Below are 12303 nucleotides of genomic sequence, written 5' to 3'. Positions count from 1 at the left end.
GGCTAACTTTTGTATTTTTAGTAGAGACAGGGTTTTGCCATGTTGGCCAGGCTGGTCTTGAACTCCTGACCTCAGATGATCCACCCACTTTGGCCTCCCAAAGTTCCAGGATTACAGGTGTGAGCCACCATGCCCAGCCATAAACCAATAATTCTATCAAGGGGTATTTATTGAACAGCTTTTTCACCCTCAAAATTGAGTTTGTTAGAATTAATATAAGAGAATTTGAAAATCTGAAGCAGTAGAATGCAAGTAAAGAAGGGAATTTCATTAGAAATAATGATATGTATTTAAAAGTATAAACGTGTCCAAAATGTACTTTGACTTTTCTCCTTGATAAATATAGACAGTAATGCCTATAAATAATTGTGTACAGTACCTGCCATATGGTTAGCAGTAAAAAAAAAATAATAAGCAGTTGTTTCTTTAACAATGAGGTAAGAATGAGTTTAACTAGTGGTCTGAAAATCTAGAAGTAATACAGCTCTAACACCTGGGACGGACAGAAAGGATGACTGTGTCATTTCTAAGAGGCAAGCAATCCATTGGATTACACTGGCAGGGTTATTATAATGAAAACACTCTCAGTACACTTGAAATTCAATGCTGTCAAAGAAAATCAGCAAAAAAATTAAGGACTAGTTCTTGCTGATGAACTATGTCAGGCAACAACACCAATAGGGCAGCCAGAAAATTGAATGAAATCAAAATGCATATACGACTGGGGCAGAAAGTCCTGCTGACCAATCGCCTTTCTTAATATTTATGCTCTCACACAGGCATCAAAAATACTGGTATTGTTTTAGATTTTTTAAAATGTGACCCATCATTTTAGGCATAGCTAATTTCTAGTCTGTATTTATGGATTCTAGTACCTGACATTTTTAGAGATATAATACAGATAGGTATGTACGTATGTACGTATGGATTCAATGTCTGACTACATAGCACGGGCTGGTCTCAAACTCTTGGCCTCAAGTAATCCTCCTGCTTCAGCCTCCCAAAGCACCAGTATTACAGGTGTGAACCACTAAGCCTGGTCTCTTTTCATTTTTTAAATGCTGTCTTGAACCAGAAGGACCCTGGTAAGGCCCTTCCTGGAGACTGGTCAATTCTTCTTGAGCAGCAAATTGGAGATTTTTTTGACCAAGAGTCTACCAACCAAAAGGACTGAAGGAAAGAGAGGAGTGGTACTCCAAAGGAAATTGGAGGTGTCAAAAGAAGTGAAACATATTCTAGGAAATATAAACAGCAGATGTCTATTACTTCTAAACTTTATGATTTCTTAAAGATTATAAAATGTGATTTGATATTCATAAAATTATGATTTGAATTATGTATACTTTTTTGTACTTCAATATTGCTAAATAAAAATTAGACCCAGGGATTTTTCTTTTTTTAAAAAAGAACATTCTTGCAAGCTCAACTAATCATTTAAAATGGTATTTCTATTTTATTTCATCTAGTTTTTCTCAGTGTTTCAGAGCAGCAAATGGAGGTCTAATTGACCGCATTTTCCAGAAATGGATGTTCATCTTTTACTAAATTCAAAAATCCATATGAAGTGGGAAATAAAATAGTGAATTATTTTTAAGTGCAATTTATGAAATCTAGGAGAATATTAGGTACTTGGCAAGCACTGGAATTTTTTTTTTTTTTTTTTGGACACAGAGTCTTGCTCTGTTGCCCAGGTTAGAGTGCAGTGGCGCGATCTCAGCTCATTGCAACCTCCGCCTCCCAGTTTCAAGCGATTCTCCTGCCTCAGCCTCCCAAGTAGCTGGGACTACAGGCATGCACCACCACACCCAGCTAATTTTTGTATTTTTGGTAGAGACGGGGTTTCACCACATTGGCCAGGATGGTCTTGATCTCTTGACCTTGTGATCTGCCCACCTCGGCCTCCCAAAGTGCTGGGATTACAGACATGAGCCACTGCACCTGGCGAGCACTGGAAAAATTTTTAAGGGTGAGTAAGTTGAGGTTATGTGGATTAAATGAGTCATTATGAATAAAAATTTAGAACAGGCCAGGCGCGGTGGCTCACACCTGTAATCCCAGCACTTTGGGAGGCCGAGGCGGGTGGATCACCTGAGGTTGGGAGTTCGAGACCAGCCTGACCAACATGGAGAAACCCCGTCTCTACTAAAAATAAAAAATTAGCCGGGCGTGGTGGCACATGCCTATAATCCCAACTACTGGAGAGGCTGAGGCAGGAGAATCGCTTGAACCTGGTAGGCAGAGGTTGTGGTGAGCCAAGATCGTGCCATTGTACTCCAGCCTGGGAAACAAGAGTGAAACTCCATCTCAAAAAAAAAAAAAAAAAAAGAATTTAGAACAGATCCTGGCACACGGTAAACACTCAGTAGGTGTTAACTATTCTAATTTAGAACAGATCCTGGCACACGGTACACACTCAGTAGGTGTTAACTATTCTAATTATTAATATTTAATTTTTCTTGTATTAATGGAAATCATCCAAGTTTATGATGTCTTGTTTTCCCCATGGCCAGAAATGGCACATTCCAACCTTGCTATGAATATGTTCTAAAATGTATACGTTTTCTGCTCAAGAGTAAAAACTCTTTGTTTTTATTCAAACTTACTACACCTTAACAATAAATGTTAACTTGATTCATACATTTTTGAACAACCCATTTAGTATATTAAGATTAAATAATAAATAAAGTAATGAGTGTCAGTCGTTTCAGGACAGTTATTGGAAACCACTCATGGAAGAGCTCTTTAGTTTTAGGGATTCAACTCCAAATCAACATTAGATAGCCAAGTTGATTAAATTCAGTTTCACCATATTTATGAGCATTTTTCTCTTTTAATTCAAAAGTGTGAATTAATCTAAATGATATTTGAGTTACAAAAATATGGCAGACATTTACTTATAAAACAGCTGGAAATGTAGTATATGTCGATTCATCAAAAATAATATAGATGATGGTTTTTGTGGGTATGGATCCTGGAATGTTAGAAAACATACAAAGTAAAGTCTGGAAAGATCTGCCCCTTTTATCGATTTCATCAATTATTGTTAGGCTGTAGTCAGTGAAAGCACACTTTAATCCATGAAGTAATTTAACAAAAACAGTTTTTTTAAAGGAGAAATAAAATAGACAATTTTTTGAAAGAAATAGGAAAAAAAAGAAGCAATACTCCATCTCCAGGCTAGACCACAAATACACTGCTTAATTACATCAATGGCAGAAGAATTAGAGGTCTCAGTTAAATGTGTTTCCGTTGCACTTAAAATATAAATCTCTCATAGCGATCAGCAGAGCTAATATGAACACTACAATGCCTTGCTATTAATTATCCAGTGGAGTAAATCATAGACTGAGGTTCAGGGAATTAAATTTTATTTCTAAATTTGTCACTGTGATGTTTTGTGACCTTGATAAAGCCACTTAACCTTTCTTTGCCTCAGCTTCCTCATCCATTAAAAGAGGAGGAATATGTACCTTTTGAGAGCGTAAATTCAGTCTGTGGTTGATTGGGAAGTAGTTTGAATATTCTGCTGTATTAACTGTTAAAAAGTTATATAAAGGATAAAAATGCTACTAAAACTATCACATCCTTGTAACAATCACCTCATTCTTTTTGCTTCTTTTCAAATCAGTTTTCCTTTCTTCACTTCCTCACTCTGCTTGCTGACTCTCAAATTTACTTGGGAAAATTTTTTCTGACATAACATTTTAACAAGGTATTCCCTTACCATTACTTAATTCTATGATCTGGCCCTAGAAATTAAATGTTGTTTCAACTGGTCTGACTCATTTCCAAACTTTATGATGGAAATACAGTTGTTACTTTGTTTTAAATCTTTCCTTTTAAAATAATAGAAAAATGTTTTGGCCAGATGGGGAAATAAGCATTAAATGGGCAAAAATGAATATCATGTAATGTAATCAATACATCTAAAAAAATCCTATATAGTGTATATTTTTTTCCTTAGACCTAACAAATCCAAAAATACGTATCATTACTAATATTTGTATTTTTTGTCTACATAGTTGGTATTTATGATGAGCCAAGGTGATCTAATTTATTTTGGAATCACTAGATTGCTTATGGACCACCTCTGGATATGACGTTTTCCCCATACCCACATTCCCACATATATCTGGCAGAAGACTAGGGTTATAGTGTAGTCTGGATGTGCGTTAGAGTTTAGTGTAAGGAATCCTAGGATATGGCAATGTATATCAGTACAAACTTGAATATTTTCACATTTTTATTTAACAATATGGAAGTATAGAAAATTGTTACACAATCCAAAACAGAATTTTATGCATATCAAATTCATTTTATAATCTTTAAGAAATCATAATGTGTAGAAGTAGTAGAAAATGGCTTTTTATGTTCCTTAGAATAATTTCCACTTATTTTGGCACCTCCAACTTTCTTTGGAGTACTTCTCCTCTCCTCCCTACAGTCAATTCGGTTAGGATAGGCTCATGACCCAAATTAGCCTAAACGATAGTTAGTAAATTTGAAAATATACATACTTCTAATAAGTAAATCCTTTCCTAGGTAAAAATCCTACAGAAATTCTTGCTTATATGTTCAAGGAAATATGTAAGTGTTTGTGTACATATGTATTCCTTACATAAGCAAAAAATTAAAACAAGCCCTAATGTCTATCAACAAACTGAGATTTTCATATAATGGAATATCATAGCATAAGAATAATGAATAAAGTGCAGATGAATGGAATAACATATACGCACATTTGAAACAAAATTTGGAGTTGAAGAAGCCAGACAGAATACACAACATGTGGGTCCTAATTTATAAGTTTCGAAACCAGGCAAAATGTAGCTATATCACTTTGTCATACACTATCAGCTAATACAACTTTTAAAAACACAAGAAAATAAATACCCCAAAACTCACATACTGAGGTACCTATCCAGTAGTGGAGAGGAAGCGGTTTATAATCAGAAGGGCATATGGGGGCTTCTGTGGGGCCTATAGTATTCTATTTCTTTGCCTAGTTGAGTTCTTTTGATAGCATGCTAAGCAGCTACATGTTTACATTTTATACACTTTTTGGTTATATATGTTATTATTAAAAGAAATAAGTAAAAATATGGACTGGATTCTGTATTTATTAAGACAAAAATCTCTCACTAAAGAGAGGTGAATAATACATTCCAGAAAAAATATAAAAGCATATTACACAGCTTTATACAGAGCCTTTTAAATATAACATTTTAAACAATGTTTCCATTCAAAACAGACATATCTTCCAATAAAAAACGTAATGACTTTTGTCAAGAAAGAGAAGTTATTATAGTGTAAGACAGAATCAAGAATAAAACCTATCTTCATACACTGGGATGACGTGTTAAAAAGGAACATAATCATCTCTATAAAAATACTCAGCACTGTATTCATACCTGAAAGTTTAACCACAGGTAGGCATTTGACTTAACAATATAAGAAAAGTGATGTTATTTGACTTAAATCTCAATACAAATCAGCAATATAATGTAGGAAATGAAAAGGTTTATGTAAAACTCGGTAGTATTAGACTCGTGCAAATGTAATTGCGGCTTTTTGCCATTACTTTCCATGGCAAAAACGCGCAAAGTAATAGCAAAAACCGCAATTATGTTTGCACCAACCTAAATATTAATAAAAGTAGAGTGTGAGATCTGGATGGAGGGTATTATTCCTCCACGATTTTCTCTAGTTTTCAAGTGTCAAGAGTATTATTTTGCCAATTATAAACACATTTTAAAAGCAACTGATTTAAATTGGATTGTGTCAATCATATTGAATTCATTCACTCAAGAATGTACATCTGCTGAGTGACAACTGTAGGTCAGACATTATGCTAGATTCTTACTGAGTTTGGGAACCCCAGACTGAAAATGACATTGCCATTTTTGGTTTCAGCTTCTACATGTAAATAGCTTAGAAGCTGTCACTCCATTGCTATACTAAGAAAAAGCTGAAATAAAACCTGAAAACTAAAATCTTTTGAGAACTGAGGTTTCAGGGCAAACCACCACCCCAAAATTTGAAGAGCAAGTAAATCCCAGAGAGTCACAGCTGAGATCACTATTACTTACTTGGAGTAGAAGCCATTAGAGCAATACACTCCATCAGCAATCATCACAAGCAGACTCAGATATGACACAGATGTTGAAATTATCACACAGGAATTTAAAATAACTATGTTTAGTATAGTAAGTGCTCTAATGGGACAAAATAGATCACATGATAGAACAGACGGGTAATATAAGAAGAGAAATTGCAATGTTAAAAAGAATCAAAAGGAAATGCTAGATTTTTTTTTTTTTTTTTTTTTTTTTGGAGACGGAGTCTTGCTCTGTCGCCCAGGCTGGAGTGCAGTGTCGTGATCTCAGCTCACTGCAAGCTCTGCCTCCCGGGTTCACGCCATTCTCCTGCCTCAGTCTCCCGAGTAGCTGGGACTACAGGCGCCTGCCACCACGCCCAGCTAATTTTTTGTATTTTTTGTAGAGATGGGGTTTCACCATGTTAGCCAGGATGGTCTTGATCTCCTGACCTCATGATCCGCCCGCCTCGGCCTCCCAAAGTGCTGGGATTATAGGCGTGAGCCACCGTGCCCAGCCAGGAAATGCTAGAGTTTTTAAAAAACAAACACTGTAGCAGAAATGAAGAAGCCCTTTGATGGTCTCATCAGTACACTGGACACCAGTTCAGGAAACAATGTGTGAGCTTGAAAATAGATCAGTAGAACTTTATCAACTGACATGCAAAGAGAAAAATGAATGATAAAAACAAAAAAGAACATCCAAGAACGGTGAGATAATTTCAAAAGGCATAATATATGTATAATCGGAATATCAAAAGTAGAAGAAAAAAAAAGAATGGAGCAGAAGAAATACATGAAATAATAATGGTCATGGAATTTTCAAAATTGAGAGACATCAAACCAGAAATCCAGGAAGCTGATAAAACACTGAGTAGGATAAATGAAAAAATCACTATACCTAGGCATACCATATTCAATCTACAGAAAAAAAAAAAAAAAAAAAAAACACAGACAATCTTGAAAGAACACAGAGAAAATATCATATCTATAGAGGCACAGAGATAAGTATCAGAGTGAACATCTCATCAAAAACCATGCAAGCAATAAAAGACTGGAGTGGAATATTGAAAGTGACAAAACGAAAAAAGTACCAATCAAAAATTCTATATCCAGACTGCGTGCAGTAGCTCACACCTGTAATCCCAGCACTTTGGGAGGCTGAGGTGGGCGGATCACAAGGTCAGGATATCAAGACCATCCTGGCCAACATGGTGAAACCCCGTCTCTACTAAGAATACAAAAATTAGCTGGGCGGGGTGGCACGTGTCTGTAATCCCAGCTACTCAGGAGGGTGAGGCAGGAGAATTACTTGAACCCAGGAGGCAGAGGTTGCAGTGAGCCGAGATCATGCCACTGCACTCCACCCTGGGTGACAGAGCAAGACTCCGCCTCAAAACAAAACAAAAAACAAACAAAAAAATTCTATATCCAGCAAAATTCTTTTTCAAAGGGGAAAAATAAATAAAGGCATTCTCTGATAAATGAAAACTAAGGCACATCATCACCACTGGACCTTCATTGCAAGAAATGCCAAAGGAAGTTTTTCAGGCAGAAGAAAAGTGTATCGAATAGAAACTTGGATCTACATAAAGAAGAGTGCCAGAGAAGGAGTAAATGAAGGTAAAATAAAATATTTTATTTCTCTTATTCTAAATTGATGTAAAAGATAACTTTGTTTAAAATAACAGTAACAATATATTGGGTGATTATACAATATGGGTAAGTGAAATGAATGAGAACAATGTCATAAAGGATAGGAGAGAGGAACTGGGAGTACTCTGTAATAAGGTATCTGTACTACATAGTGTTTTTTGAAGGTGGACTGAGATTAGTTTAAAATTGGAATATCCAGGGCTATCACTAAAATATATATCTAAAAAGAAGGAAAATTGATGTAAAAATGGAATAGAGAAAATGCTCAATTAAAAGGAAGGAAGGCAGAGAGGAGTGAAGGAAATGCATATTGCTAAGTGAAAGAAGCCAGTCTGAAAAGGCCAAAAACTGTATGATTTCAATTATATGACATTCTGGAAAAAGCAAAACTATAGTTATGGTAAAAAGATCAGTTGTTTCCAGGGATTCGGGAGGCAGAAAGAAGGGCTGAACATATGAAGTGTAGAGTCTTTTTTAGGGCAGTGAAACTATTCTGTTACTTTTTAATTATGAATACATGACACTATGCATTTGTTTAAACTCATGGAACTTCACAGCACAAAGAGAGAACCTTAATGTATGCAAATTTTAAATATAATTCAGGAGGTCAGAGGATCCTGGGAAATACAGAATATGATAAAACAATCTAACTATATTACAAATATGTGAGATAACCTCACTGAAGCAGGTGAGGGGAAAGGTGCTGACCTTAGCAACTTTGGAAATGAGTGAAGTCTGTAAGGCTAAATGCTAAAACAATTGTACATAAACGCTATATTCTAATTGATAAAGTTGTTTCCCACATGGGCACAGGTTAACAAATTCTGATCTCACTATACATTTATACTGGAAGTGAAAAATTAACAAGTAAAAGAATGGCAGATGGTGAGAACCAGTTTTCTAACTACTGGATTGGGAGGTTACACATAAGGTAGGGGAAGAGGCTAAAATGATCCATATGGTAATAAATTAGAGTTAGAAACATCAGTATGAACTCATGTTTAACTTAATATAAACACAGGTGGTTACACATATAAATATCTATAGATATGTGTATATGTGTATGTGTTACTATCCACATTTTTCTTTTTTTTTTTTTGTCGATTAGAAAAGCTTCAAAACAACTATATCCTAGTAGCAATGAGTACTCTCAACATGAAGATTTTCATTTTTGGTATAATTCTCCAATAAAAGCAACATGGCGTCTTTGAAAAAATATATCTGATTTAGGGACTGGGGCAGGAAATATACAAGATGAGTTTAGAGCATCTTAAAGGGCCAGAAAGTAGGAAAGTACTCAAACACACACACACACACACACACACACACACACACACACACACACAATATCTCACAGGGACAAAGAAGCCAACTAAAAGAGCTCTTAATGACCAAAACTGTAATAATTTGAGCAACAAAATAAATAAGGTAATTTGGATTATAAAGCAAAGTATAAAATAACTGTAAGTCCAAACTGGTATAGAGCAACAACTGAATAAGTAGATAAATGTGGGAGAATAGACATATACCTCATGTAGCAGAATACCAAACAAAATATGTGGACATTCTGCTCTCAAAGAGGTGGAACATAACCTCTCACTCCTTTAGCATGGATGGCATATAGTAACTTCCTTCTAAAAACTACAGTATAAAAATGGGGAAGAGAGTAACTTTACAGTGGAAAAACCTACCTAACACTACCTCAGGTGATCAAGATCAACATCAACAGTGATAAGTCAGGCTGATATGACATGTTGTGATTTTACCTCTGTGTTTTTTCTTCCAAGGACCTATAACTCTCGTCTAATCATGAAAAAATCTCAGAAAAATCCCAAATATAGGACATTCGACAAAATACTCCTCAAAATTGTAAAGGTCATCAAAAATAAAAAGAAAATGTAAAACAGTCACAACCGAGAGTATCTTAAGGAGACATAACAACTAAATGTTATGTGCTATTCTGGATGGGATCCTGGAACAGAAACAAGGACATCAGGTAAAAAGCATAGAAATCTAAATAAACTACGGACTTTACTTAATAATAATGTGCCAAAATCAGTTCACTAACTCTAATGAATATACCATATTAATATTAGATGTGAATAACAGGGGGAACTGAATGCAGGCTATATGGGATTTCTACTATATTTTTTCTGTAAACCTAAAACTGTTCTAAAATCAAATGCTTATTTAAAAAATAAAAGACATTGCCCTTGACTCTAAGTTGCTCACATTCTTATGAAAATACAGGAGTGTCATTAAATAGTTATGATGCAATGAGGTAAGTGCTGCAATAGAGATGCTAAAAGTGCTGTGGATGCATGGACTACGTGCCTCAACAAGGGGATAACATTTTAGCTGTGCCTCGAAGAAAGGGTGAGAATCAGGGATGCGACAAAGGAGAAGGAAAAAAATCCTTCCAGAGGGAGAAAACCATAAATAAGAGTTCAGAGGGAGGACATTTGGAGTAAGAACTTCAATGTGGGTAAGGCTAATAAATGATAGAGGCTAGAGATGGTGCTGTAACATCTTTAATTTAAAAGAAAAAAAATTGAAAATGTTTCAGGAGTTTGACACCAGCCTGGCCAACATGGGTTAAACCCGGTCTCTACTAAAAATACAAAAATTAGCTGGGCATGGTGGCACGGGCCTATAATCCCAGCTACTCAGGAGGCTGAGGCAGGAGAATCTCTTGAACCTGGGAGGCGGAGGTTGCAGTGAGCCGAGATTGCACCACTGCACTCCAGCCTGGGCAACAAGAGTGAAACTGTTTCTTGAAGAAAAAAAAAAAAAAAGATGTTTAAAATACCAAAAGTGCTGGACAGGTTTATAATTCCTTTCACTGTGATCTGTTTTGTTGAACCAGTACTTCACTTAGCTAAGGATATACATTTTCAATAAGGGAAGGATCAATCGCCCATAAAAACTCACGATGTTGCCTGCACATTTAGCCACTTCCTTCAGCCAGAAATTTCCTTTTTACATATAAGATTCCTCTTTTTTTTTTTAAGTGACATTATCACAAACTTCAAATTCCACTAAAACCAAATAATATTATGTTTTCCATAATATTTTCATTAAGTAAAATATGATAATGATGTGCAGAAAACCAAGATAAAAAACAGTGATTCCTTATCATTCAGATACTGCCCATGTTTGTTGCTTTAACTGAGGAATATAATTTGGGTTTTAAGAATTGCTCTTTAATTTGGCCCCACAGTAAATGTGCTATAGTGTCACACCATTTAAAACAATGTCATACATAAATATATCTTCCCAATAGACTTGTTGTTAATACCTAAAATGCATTTTAGTATATACTGTTCTTAATTCTAGGGCATGTAGCTCTACATTAACCCAAAATTTCACATCCAGTCAAACTGTTTCATAATTTATTTGCCCAAATCATTGTCTCAGGTAAGGCTACATATGATAGAAGTATTTATGATAATAAGTGGAATGAAAACTTTCATTAAAACTTTAACTATCTTCCTCTTGAATATCAAGACTCAATTACTCTTTGTTTTTATATAAAGAAAAGAAGATATTTTTGGACAAATGAAGTTTAGGAAAGTACAGTTGCCCTGGAAAGCATTTAGTATATAAAGAGTTCTATTTTTGGTTCTATAAAATAGTCTTATACAAGCTGTTTTACCATTCGGAGCCCAGTGTTCAGTATCCATGATATTGCGCTCCAATTGTCTCATACTAGGTACTGGTTTAGAATCCTAGCATTTCTCGAAAGGGGAAAGAGGTGCTTACTGAAGATGAGTTCTCCACTCTGAAGAATAAAGACTACAAGTGCATCCTATTTTCTATTCAGAATAGATTGCTTTAATTTATATTTTTAAATTCCTTTGCCTCAATATTACTGGTTGAAAAACCACTTCAGTAGAGATGAAAGGAAAAAATTAAGTAATAGATGAAAAACAAATTTCAAAATTGATTGTATAGAAACTCAAGTATAGCCAGATACCTTAAAAGAAATAAATTATTATAAGATGTAGGTGACTACCACAAAACACTTTTCATATACAGGGAAAACTAATTTTAAGTGGACCAGTGAACAAATAAAACTCTGTTTAATTTAAAACAGCTAATGTCCTTTTTTTGCTTTTCTATATAAGTTTTACAAGCATGATCATACACAAAAGTCACCAAGAAGAATCTCTCGATAAGAATATGAGAATAATATTTTTAATTTCTGAATGTTGTTCTTATTATCCCCACTTTTCTCATGAAACCACCTTGTAAAAAATGCACTATAAAGAAAAAAAATGTATGAATGCAATTTTTATGGACAAAAATTATGCACATTTGGATATAATTCTGCATTTTGCAAATTTATGTCATACATATTACCTTACTTCATTTGATCCTTGCAAAAACCCTATGAAATATGAACAGCAAATTTTATCAACACCATTTTATACATGAAGAAACTAATATGCTGAAGGCTGTGGAAACTCCACCAACCTATGTGACTAGTGAGTTGTAGATTCATGATTATAGGCAGTGTTCTGAATCTTGTCCTCATGTCCTTCCACCTTAGC

At 34.9% G+C, this 12303-nt stretch overlaps 1 protein-coding gene across 1 annotated transcript in view; it reads right to left on the bottom strand.

The window, feature by feature from the left end:
• The window catches only part of IL1RAPL1 (interleukin 1 receptor accessory protein like 1), a 1383775-nt gene that overhangs the window by 560127 nt on the left and 811345 nt on the right, over window positions 1–12303 (bottom strand). The gene's annotated exons all lie outside the window — the stretch shown is intronic.

Source organism: Pongo abelii, chromosome X (assembly GCF_028885655.2).
Source record: "Pongo abelii isolate AG06213 chromosome X, NHGRI_mPonAbe1-v2.0_pri, whole genome shotgun sequence".
Lineage (NCBI taxonomy): Eukaryota > Metazoa > Chordata > Mammalia > Primates > Hominidae > Pongo > Pongo abelii.
Note: the sequence above shows the minus strand (reverse complement) of the source record. Positions and strands in the feature narration are given on the sequence as shown.